Raw genomic sequence first — 12,427 nt, 5'->3', positions numbered from 1 at the left:
TTTTTATTGGAATCCCTCACTACAATCATACACTCATACATTAATTAGTTCTCAGTCTATTTGTTTTGCTGTTTGTGGTTGTTTTTTCTTTTACATATCCTCAACCAAACTAAATGATTAATTTTTTTAATTTTGTTTTTTTCTTAAAATGAATGTTAAGCCCCACACTCCCTCCTGGAAAATACTGTCTTTTCTAATTACCAAGGAGGTTTTTTTTATAATTAACAGAAGATACACATTTAGCCTTTGTACCCGTAGAATGGGACAGGCTTTTTCAGCAGCACCTTTGTAGCTGATTAGTTGTTGATTATATATTATATATGTGTGTGTGTGTGTGTGTGTATGGGTTCATATATATGAACCCATGCATCAGTCTTGAATATTTATTAATGGATTTTGTAATGCTGTAATGCATGCTGATGATTGCTGTGTAATTCATGGAATAACTGTAAGAAGTCAGTATAAAAGATCCTCCTAGCAGGCATCATTATAATGGAAAACATGCCTCTTGGCTTATTTACCGAGACCTTATGAATAGATTTGTTTGCTCTGCGAGGATTCACCTGAGCGTATGAAGCAATGGTTTGGCCAGTGCAAGCAGAGGGAAAAAGAGGATCATTTATTAAAGTGAAAACATTGTATAAAGAGAGAAAACTGAGGATAAACTTTTTCGTGAGAAAACTTTTTATGGTCACCTCAAACTTAGGAAAGAAACTTGTATTGGCCACTATTTTTGGTCAAACAATGAGACTAATGGGACTAAAGTGCTCCAACTCTGCTCCGACAAACACGTATGGCAGCAGTAAAACATGAAGTTGAAATAGCAGAGGTTGTTTTCACAGTTGTGTTATGTAACCTTTATGAAGGGCACATTCAGGCAGGTGGAATGTGAATTTAAAAGCCTTTCAAATACAGTTAATCTAGGAGAGGTTATGTTACATTAAAGAGAAAAGGGCGAGGATAGGGTTTACTGAACATCTAAAAGAGGAAATGTACGTTTCTCAAAGAGCAATCTCAAATGGACTCTAGGAACTAGTCTTACTTTTTCCTGTCATGTGCCTTCTCGACATTTTAGAGGAAATCCATAGTTGGGCTTACTGAGAAAATATTATACTCAAGCTTGTGCTTAACCGAATTAACATTGATTAAAACATTTCATTTGGCAGCCCTCGAGAGTTGGGTTGATTACCATTAGACGCTTTTCTTGTTGTCTTCTTTGTTGTCTTAGTGGTGCTAGTTGTTATCACTTTGTAGCCTGAATATCCTTAATATACTGTCACTTTGGCAGTTTTATTTTTCTGTGTAGTGTAATACTTACACGGACCTTGATTTTACTTAATTTGAGGCACGTTAAGTGTACATATTTTAAGTAACTACTTAAATATGAAATCTCCTGTTTCACGTGGAGACAGTACAGTATTTCTGACACACTTTCTGAAACTGATGTATTACCACTTTCTTCTTTCCTTTTTTTTCGTGCACAGCAGAAAAAAAAACATGGCTAAGAGTTTCCCCCAGCAGGGATATTTATTGCCAGTTCTGTGGATTGTCCACCCCCTACTTTTTCCCCCACCTTCCCCACTGCGGTAAATTATAGGGGAGGACGACGCTCAGTACCACCTCTGTGTCGAGGAAGGTTCACTTTTGCTCAGGTGTTAGTCTGTAACAGGCACAAAATGTTCTTTTTGATGAAGGGTAAAGCTAGCAGACAGCTCACTCTGTCTTGGTTATTTCCTTTCTGAAAGACTTCATCAGCTCAATCAAATGACTGCATCATTTAGGATCACATTATCAGTGCAGACCATGAATACAATACAGCGCTGATAGTCATTTTTTGTGTGCCGGTGGGTTATCTCATCACATGCATTGTGTGTGTCTGAGTTCTTGTTTACAGATGATGGAGCCACTGTAAAAAATCACTGTAATCCTAGTGCAGATAGAGGGTGCATAATATATCTTTGTACAATCTACATAAACAAATTTAATGCAAAGATGACAACTAATTGATTTTACAAAAAGGAAGGAAAAAAACAAGAGCAATAAGTATGAGGCCAGTTGCACGTGAACGTAGACACCAGATTATTTTATGGAATATACTATACTGTGTGTAAAAAAAAAAAAAAAAAAAAAAAAAAAAGATACAAAATGATACATAAAGACTCTAATATTCATTTTGGTTAAATGAATATTAGATGAATGGTTTGGTTAAATTTCCTTTAGCATTTTAAACTAGTTACTTTTGGTAACTATCAAAAAGCATCTGACATAATTCTGGCTGGATATTTGACCAATCCTCTTGGATTAGGTAGAGTTTCTTTCAGTTGGTTGGTTTACTACCATGGAACAGAGGTGTGGACTCGAGTCACATGACTTGGACTCGAGTCAGACTCGAGTCATTAATTTTATGACTTTAGACTTGACTTGAAAAAATGTTCTAAGACTTGTGACTTGACTTGGACTTTTACACCAATGACTTGGGACTTGAATTGGACTTGAACCGGTTTACTTGAAAAGACTTGATATTTTACCCCAAATATAAAATTTAACATGCATATTATATGGAGATTGAAAATGTGACGTCATTCACGGGTAGAACCGCAAAGGATTCTGGGAACTCGTGGCAAGCGGTACTAGCGCACGCAGGCTTTCAATTAAAATCAGTCACACAGCGATAAAAAGAAACACAAAAATGTCAAGAAGCTGTTGTATTATTAACTGCAATAGCCGGTCGCATGACAGCCACGGGAAGCCGACGGGTAAAGAGATCGGTTGTTATCGGATTACGTCGTTGAAGAGAAATTGTTCAAACCATGTTTCCGAAGTAACAAAGAGGCGACGGATGGCCTGGATTGCAGCCATTCAAAGATCAAATATAACGTCCTAGAACACTCCAGCTCACAGGTTAGTCTGCTCCAAGCATTTACACAAAGGTCAGTCTGCTGTTGTAGTTAATGCGTCATTTTTTTTTTAACATAATTGGTGATATAGGTTACAAGCAAGTCTGGCGCTGAACAGAAATTGTCGCGCTATGCTCCTTTGTTTATTGTGCATAAATAGTGAATTGTCCTGACACAATATTGCGTTTCGCTTCTGTTATTATGGTACACTGACAAAAACACATACTTTTATTCACAGGATAAAACAGTTTTTTTGTATCACTAATTGCCCAGTACGATTACAGCATACAATATTATTGTCACTGCTACATTTCTGTGATGCTACCAGAAATTATTTCCACTACTAATTAATTACCGTTGAGCTCAAAGGTCCTATTAATAAACGGTTAAGGAATGTGTATTTATGAAGACGATTTGTGAGACTGGTAAACTTATGATACGTACGATGGTCTTTCGTTCTACACGGTGCATTTCAAGGTCCTGCACCCATCCGTCGGTAAACTGTACCTGGGCTTGTTGCAGTGACCGGAAGTTACTAAACTTCATGAGTGTATGCACTCACTCCAAGAACCGTATAATTATAAATATGCATATAAATATGCTAAGATGAGATAGCTGACTTCATCTAACTAGCAAATGTTTTCCAGGCTACGTTGGTGATACAGTTTTTTTTAATGTGTATGATATTTTTGTCATGCGATTTTAAAGCTGGTCCTACAACCGCATCCAAGAATAACATGCAGCGTATCTCAGAACTGTCGGTGAAAATTATTCTTGGAGCTAGGTTTAATTGAGCTGCATTTTAAAGAGGTGCAATTTCACAATTTGTGTATATTTTCTAAGTTCACTATTTTGTATGTGTTGAGAAAAACACAGATTTTAAAATTACATGGTCTAATATTTACATTTAGCATAACTGCAACATTATTTTTTCGTTTGTTTTTTTTAAAGACTCGAAAGGACTTGAAATTCAAAGTTTCAGACTTGTGACTTGACTCGGACTTTTACACCAGTGACTTGAGACTCGACTCTGACTTGCCTGACATTACTTGAGACTTGACTTGAGACTTGAGGATAAAGACTTGAGACTTACTTGAGACTTGCAAAACAATGACTTGGTCCCACCTCTGCCATGGAACCAGCTTTTTTTCAGTGTCCACAAATTTTAAATAGGAATAAGTTTGTGGCTTTGAGAAGGCTATTCTAGAAGCCTAATATTAGCCTGCGTTTTGGTTTTGCGTGTGTGATTTGAGATAAAGTTGAACAATTTGGAGGTAGTCCTCATTCTTCATTATTCCATTCACATTTTGCAATGTACCAGTACCACTCGAAGCAAAATATCCCCAGCGCATGATGCTACCACCACCGTGCTTTACAGTTGGCACAGTGTTCTTATTTCTGAAAGCCTCCAAACATTCCTCTTTTGGCCAAATCTCAATCTTTGTATTGTCTCACCACAAAACGTTTCTCCAGAAAGCACTTGGGTTGTACACGTGTGCAGCTGAGAAGGTCAGTTGAGGTTGAAGGTGTCAGTTTTGGAGTAGGGGTTTCTACTTCTTCTTTGTTGGCACCCTCCAAACCCATGGTGATGTAAACCTCGCTTTGCAGCGATGCTGATGTTCCAGGAGTTTTCAGTTCATGGCACACTTGTGCCTTGGTGGTTCCTGCAGTAAACAACCTAACTAATTTCCTCCATTTGAGGATGACTGACTTTGGCAAAGAGGTAACAAATCTAAATGACTTGCATTTACACACATTTGTTTGAACTGTGTGTAAGTCTAAGTTAAAAGTTGTGTATATGCAAGTGGAACTGATGATCTTGAAATCTGCAATTGTTTGAAAATGGCTCCAAGAGACCTTCCTACCTTGTATAAATTTCCCTTCTTAGGTCTTCACTGACTTCCCTGCAGTTCTGAGCATTGGTCTATCTAATGAGTGCTGCCAAATAAATCCTTTATGCTGGAAAGGAGAAATTACCAGGAATCATGATTGCTAATGAGAGGTTAATCATCATTAGAAATCATTAAAAGCTATCCCAAAAGGTTGATTCTGTTCATCTGGACGTAGCGTTTTCAGTGGGAGAAATGAACAGAATCAACCTTTTGGGATTTACTTACCTGGATGATTGAGCATGCATCAAGTACGGACATAAAAGCTATCTATCTGTTACCTACATACCTCACAGACATTAAATACATGACCAGTTTGGCTACATGTAATCAAAATATTTGCTTTTACTATAATTATGTATAGATTTCAGTGTCTAAATGCATTTTATGGTGAAAGGCCTGTATAGTTTCAAATACTGTATTTCTTGCAGTTTCTTTTTTGTGACATTATCTGCAACTAAGTCTATGGTGTACATTTACAGATTAGCTTCAGTTCATTGATCAGATCTAGATTTAGCGCTAATTAGCTGCTGTCCTTAAATAGTTGCTTAAATCTTTAGCTACCGACTGTAGGCAGGTAGCTGTTAAAATAGCACACAATAGCATTTCTTCAGTTCAGTTCCTCAGATCAGTACGTTTATAATAAGCATGGTATGCATTTATGTGGATGTCATACCAAGTTAAATTACACTGTCAGTGTAAGTGATTCTTTTGTGTGAACGATGTGACCTTTTAGTCAGATTTAAATCATATAAAACATGTTTTTGCCCGTGTTCAGGAAAGGTCACTCGGCAAACAATCAGATCTCATGGGGTTACTTTAGCAGTAAACTACAGCTTGTCTTATCTTTTCTCATTATCATGTTATTCCATAGCGTTTGTTTTAGGAAAAACAGTTAAAGGTAGGTAATGAATGTGTCTGCAAAGATACTAATATTTAAATCATAGATGTGATGAGCATGGTGTTTACATTACTTCTGTGTTTGCACATTGCATTCATTTAAGTAATCCACACACTACTGTGTTGTGAGGGTGTCTTCTTCAAGCTCGGGTCCTTTGCTAAATGCCTATGTGCAGTATCTTGGCTTTTTGTAGAACTACATTTCCTCACCCCTCAAATGTTATACTGGAAACTGACTAAAGCGAGGGGGAACAAGCCCATAATGGTCTGTGTGAATTTAGCACAAATCAGGCTGAAAATCTTCTTGACATGTTTCACATAGCTGAGAAGGGTTATGATGCATAATTAACTCATACACTATCAGCTTTCTAAGCAATCTAAGCAGTTCTATCATTCAGTTTCCCACAATTGAGCTTGAAGTTACCTCAGTGTGCTTGTGCAAGTATAGAAGCAAACAATAACAAATATGGAACGGACCATAGTGGATATTGTGTGGACAAAATCTCTTTAGACCAGAATAATTGAGCTCTGACAACAACACACTTGCCTGTAAAGCCTCTTTTTTTCTCCCTTTCAAAGATGTGTCATCTTGTTTAAATGGAATTTCCTTGGAATTGTCAATAGAAACCATCCGAGGGACAACCCTGATCTGTTATGTATCTTGTGAAAACCCACACAAAGAGGAGGAAGAACTCATCTGGGGTTTTCATGTATACAATCAGTGTTAGCATTATGCCTCCAGGACTTGTGCTGGGCTGTGCAAGCTCATTCTTATTCCCAGACTGACATATACTGCAGTTCTGTCAAAACTGCTGGCATTACAGAGAGTGTCTTTTGGGGTTGGTGCTTTAATGCACTGGTTGTGCCATAGTGAGACCAGTGTCACTCATCTTTCAATGCCTAGGGTTATTGTTGTGAACTGTTGTATTTTAACCCAGCCCACACTCTTTTCCAATGTAGCTTTGCTGCCAAACTAAACAGCAAATTAAAGAAACAAATTTTTGTTTGAAAACCAAATCAGGTCGTGTTAGAGTGAGAGAAAGAAATGTATGCTTGTTTAACAACACGTCCATCAACAATCCATTAAAATGTTCACATGGACAGATGAAGATGGAAATTTTGATGTGAGTGCTCAAGCAGAAAACTGACCTGCCGCAGGTTAAAATATACTTTATAATTATCATAATAATCCTTTAAAAGTGTGTGTTAATGCACTCAAATAACAAAAAAAAAGGAAAACAGAATATGGAATATTGATGTGCAGCAAATGTACAGTTATGTAATCTATTTCTAACCAGTAGATTAGCTGCAGGCAGAGCTGCCATTTATAACAGAAGCTGCTCTTGTTTTAAAAATTTTGTCAGATCTCCTCATTATACCGTCATTATTATCATGGTTACATTATTATACTAATTTACACATTAAAATTTAATGAGATGCTTTTCATTTTGCACTACAGACTCTAAATTGACATATTTTAGCGGATTAGTACAGTAGAGATTGCGTTCTTTAATAGATTTCAAACTAACTGGTTTCAGTGCTTCAGAAATAAGGCATGTTTGTCTTCAGTTTCAATAGCCTTTTACCATATAGTTAGCTTTAATAAAATCCACTTCCTTCAGCATGAGGGAGGGCTGTTTTTCATTTTAGAAGGGAGACTACATAAATGCTGTACTAAACAATAATATCAATACCATGTTGGAGAATAATGTGACAGGCAACCATTATCTGGACAGCTTGAGACAGATATCCTCGGGCATGATTATATCTTTTTGAGCTGAGACCATCACTCTTGAATCTAGTCTGGCTCTTTAGTACTACATATGTCTGACAGTGTCCTGTTAATGATGCTGAGTGAAAGTGTAGGGTTCAACAATCTGTTCATTTTTGTGTCATGTCATTTAGTAATTATAAAGTTCAAAAGACAAGAGTGAGGAAGATCAAATAAAGTACACCTGTGCCAGGCCTGGTAGGTCTGTCAAGTCTTTTACAATACTGTGCAAACCTTTAGGCCATGGAGGTTGATCATCCACCAAATGTGAAGTGGCATAATCGTGTCTTTTCAGCAACTTGAAGAACAAGGTTTACTGTTGCAGATGGCCTCCACATCTCATTAAGTCCATCTACTTAAAAGAGTAGATCAGAGTAACCTACATGCCTGGTACCTTAGAAACTACTGAGGATGATTGGTACTGGTTCTCTGCACTTTATATGGAGTCAGTTGACAAACAAAAACTAGTCTTTTAAAATTATTCTTTTTTACTCCTGGGTCCAGAGTCATCATTTGTTTGAACCAGTGCAAAACCTTCTTCTGGGGGCTCAAGAAGAGGGTTTACTCAAGAGGCACAGTGACAAGTTTGCAACTGAAAGGCATGCAGCTTCATTTTTAGTGTTTGTCCTTGTGGCAAATGTATTTGTAAGAGTTCAGTTTTTCAGACAGAATAAAATTAACCACAGAACTTTCCACTCTGATCTTTGCTTTCCTGCGATCCTATCCTTACTCTCATTTGCCCAGCTTAGTGCCGTTGTTCAACCGAGATCAGGCACAGCATAGTTTAAACTACATATTAACAAGAAAATCATCGACCAAGCATCCAGTGACGGTCAGAGTTAAAACTTCCTTTTAGCAGGAAGAACCCGGAAGTAGAACCAGCCTCAGGTTGAATTGACCAGTTGGGTTTGGAAGAAAGCAGAGAGAGAAAAGATGAGCACCCTAGGATAAGATTCTCTCTGGAGTTTTCTTTAGACCCTGGTCTCCCTAATGGAAACACAGATAGTTAAGGGTCATTCATCCTGAGTCAGTCCTAAGCACAAGTTTTATTCTTTGAAATGCAAAGTTTTAAACCTAAAGTTATAAACCTAAATGTTTTGTCTTCCATTCAACATTTGGAAACTCTAGGAACCACAAGGTAGCCAGATCTGGTCTGAAAGAGAAATGTTTCATTGGGATAGACAATACGAAAGAGGTTTTCCAATATGATTGAGATATATATTAGGGGTGCAACGATATTCGTATCGATATTGAACCGTTCGATACAGTGCTTTCGGTTCGCTACGCATATGTATCGAACAATACAACATTTGTAATTTATTTTATCAACTTTCCTTCCGACGATGCTGTCTGTGTTGAGCGCTCAGTGAATCTGCGTTCGACTACTCCGCCTAGGCTGCACTGTCGAGCGCAGATCCACTGAGCGCTCAACACAGACAGCATAGTCAGAAGGAAGAGCGCAGGGCAAGCTAGCAAGACACATGGACCTCCCCCACCCTCATTCAGATCTGGCGTTTGGAATTATTTTGGTTTTCATGTGACGTATGACCCTGAAGTTAAGCGAGTCATGGACTAAAGTAAAACAGTATGTTGGATGTGCCATGCAATGCTCAATTACATGGGTGGGAGCTAGTGTGTTAGCGCAGTTAGCTCGTTAACGTGTTGGCTGTCTAGCCCCACACACGGGGCGATCGGCGGTAGCTCGTTAACGGAGATTTGCCGTGTTGTGGCGTTAAGGTCATTTCAACGAGATTAACCTGAAAGCACTAGTGGGAACACAACGAATATGACTGTACATTTACACATCATCCTAGTGCAAAAACCAAAACAACAAGCATGCTACTAACTTTAGCCGAGTCATTTAGACAGCTGTTAGCACATGATTCTCCTTATGCTGCTGAGAATATAGCCCAGAAGAAGCGGATAGTATAGCTTTTATTTTGGAAAGAGACATTTCTCTGTAATAAACTCTCTTTTCCAAAGATGAGTGATTCCTCAATCAGATACAGGGCTTGCAATATCGCTAGCCCGACGTCCTGGAGCTAGCGATTTTTTTCAGTCGGGCTACCAAAATCTATCTCTGCCCTGCCCGTCGGGCTATTGTAGGAAGGAAAAATATATGTCAATGCTTTTGCATTCTTTCAGAAATGTAGCTGGGTAATTATGTCATTGGCATCTGTGAGCCACTGTCAATATGTGACATATTGAAGTCGCGTTTGAATTTGCGCTTGTTTTTTTGCTTTCACTTTGCAATCGTGCGAACTGTGTATAGAGAGCGACAGCACTGATCTGTGAGTGATGATAATTTGTGCACCAATTCCTCTGACATCGTCTTATTAATTGTTAGCTTACTATGCAAACATGACAAGTGAAATCTCCCGCAGCTTAAACATGTGAGAGGTTGATCGCGCAGAGAATCGCTGAGCTTATGTGAGTGCGTGTGTAAAAGCAGCAGAATATATATATTTTAGTTCTGCTGAGCCAAATAAGACAGGTCAGGGTGAAGAAGTGACAGCCAAAGAAAAGCTTACCACAAAATGGAGAAGTTATGACAAATCAGACTATAAGGCAAAAAGAAAGTGCAGCTTTATGGTTTCATGGACAAAATAATTTCTGTGGCTGCAATATGACGAGCTATATAACCAGGGCTGCACATAAGTGGTCCGCAGGTGCGCATTCGCTGTCAAAATAAAAAACACGCACAAGGGTTAGGGTTAAATTTAAAAACGGTACTTTTGAGTTAAAATATAAATTTATAATTTTAATAAATGAAAAATTAAAAAGGCATGAACATTTTTTTTGTATCGAAAAAATATCGAACCGTGACACCAAAGTATCGAACCGAACCGTGAATTTTGTGTATCGTTGCACCCCTAAAATATATATATATATATATATATATATATATATATATATATATATATATATATATATATATATATTTATATTTTAGGGGTGCAACGATATTCGTATCGATATTGAACCGTTCGATACAGTGCTTTCGGTTCGGTACGCATATGTATCAAACAATACAATTTTTTTTTTTTTTTTTTTTTTTTTTTTTTGTGTCCCGTTTGGATCTATAGCCATCAGAATTGTTGTCTTGAGGCCAAGAAAGATGCCAAGAGGATTTATTTTAAGTGGCTCATCATATTGGTCCATTTGATTGACCTTTATTATAATTATGAATTTATTTTATTTTCAGTTGCAAACGGGACAGACATGACTGTGGGATAGGACAGGGGGAAAGAATGAAAGAAAGAGGGGGAGAGAAAGAAAGAAAACCAAAGGGGAGAAAAAAAAAGAACAATACAAAATTTGTCATTTATTTTATCAACTTTCCTTCTGACGATGCTGTCTGTGTTGAGCGCTCAGTGAATCTGCATTTGACTACTCCGCCTAGGCTGCACTCTCGAGCCTAGGCGGAGTAGTCGAGCGCAGATTCACTGAGCGCTCAACACAGACAGCATGGTCAGAAGGAAGAGCGCAGGGCAAGCTAGCGAGACAGAAGTGGACCTCCCCACCCTCATTCAGATCTGGCGTTTGGAATTATTTTGGTTTTCATGTGACGTATGACCCTGAAGGTAAGCGAGTCATGGACTAAAGTAAAACAGTATGTTGGATGTGCCATGCAATGCTCAATTACATGGGTGGGAGCTAGTGTGTTAGCGCAGTTAGCTCGTTAACGTGTTGGCCGTCTAGCCCCTCTGTATAGGGTAGCTCGTTAACGGAGATTTGCCGTGTTGTGGCGTTAAGGTTATTTCAACGAGATTAACCTGAAAGCACTAGTGGGAACACAACGAATATGACTGCACATTTACACCGACATCATCCTAGTGCAAAGACAAAAACAACAAGCATGCATGCTACAAACTTTAGCCGAGTCATTTAGACAGCTGTTAGCACAGGATTCTCCTTATGGAGACCTGATATGTTTAATATGCTGCTGAGAATATAGCCCAGAAGAAGCGGATAGTATAGCTTTTATTTTGGAAAGAGACATTTCTCTGTAATAAACTCTTTTCCAAAGATGAGTGATTCCTCAATCAGATACAGGGCTCGCAATATCGCTAGCCCGATGTCCCGGGGCTATCTCTGCCCTGCCTGTCGGGCTATTGTAGGAAGGAAAAATATATGTCAATGCTTTTGCATTCTTTCAGAAATGTAGCTGGGTAATTATGTCATTGGGTGAGCCACTGTCAATATGTGACATATTGAAATCGTGTTTGAATTTGCGCTTGTTTTTTTGCTTTCACTTTGCAATCGCGCGAACTGTGTATAGAGAGCGACAGCACTGATCTGTGAGTGATGATAATTTGTGCACCAATTCCTCTGACATCGTCTTATTAATTGTTAGCTTACTATGCAAACATGACAAGTGAAATCTCCCGCAGCTTAAACATGTGAGAGGTTGATCGCGCAGAGAATCGCTGAGCTTATGTGAGTGCGGCAGGATATATATTTCACTACGATGACCTGGATGACTGAGAACCTTCACAGACAGATATATATTTTAGTTCTGCTGAGCCAAATAAGACAGGTCAGGGTGAAGAAGTGACAGCCAAAGAAAAGCTTACCACAAAACGGAGAAGTTATGACAAATCAGACTATAAGGCAAAAAGAAAGTGCAGCTTTATGGTTTCATGGACAAAAGAATTTCTGTGGCTGCAATATGACGAGCTAAAAAACAACACGCACAAGGGTTAGAGTTAAATTTAAAAACTGTACTTTTGTGTTAAAATATATATTTATAATTTTAATAAATGACAAATTAAAAAGGCATGAACATTTTTTTTTGTATCGAAAAAATATCGAACCGTGACACCAAAGTATCGAACCGAACCGAACCGTGAATTTTGTGTATCGTTGCACCCCTAATAAATAAATATATTAGCATAATTTTATTTAGCATTTACACACTGTTAGTTAAAACCTTCAGTTCCCATTTAGCCTTTTCATGCTTTCAGTCC

General features: G+C 38.2%; 1 protein-coding gene across 4 annotated transcripts in view; it reads left to right on the top strand.

Annotated features, from left to right (window-relative positions):
• LOC146654485 (cell adhesion molecule 2-like) overlaps nucleotides 1-12,427 on the top strand; it is a 182,637-nt gene that overhangs the window by 122,512 nt on the left and 47,698 nt on the right. Inside the window, exon 1 of one of the 4 annotated variants that reach the window (XM_085380982.1) lies at nucleotides 2,358-2,901. The exons of the other annotated variants lie outside the window; for them this stretch is intronic. The gene's annotated coding sequence lies outside the window, so the exon portion shown is untranslated. Of the gene's footprint in view, nucleotides 1-2,357; nucleotides 2,902-12,427 lie in introns of those variants that run through there. 4 annotated transcript variants of the gene reach the window in all.

Source organism: Rhamphochromis longiceps, linkage group LG14 (assembly GCF_057381845.1).
Source record: "Rhamphochromis longiceps isolate RC_006_pf linkage group LG14, R_longiceps_female_GT1.1, whole genome shotgun sequence".
In the NCBI taxonomy this organism is placed as follows: domain Eukaryota; kingdom Metazoa; phylum Chordata; class Actinopteri; order Cichliformes; family Cichlidae; genus Rhamphochromis; species Rhamphochromis longiceps.
This window is presented reverse-complemented; position numbering and strand designations above follow the sequence as displayed.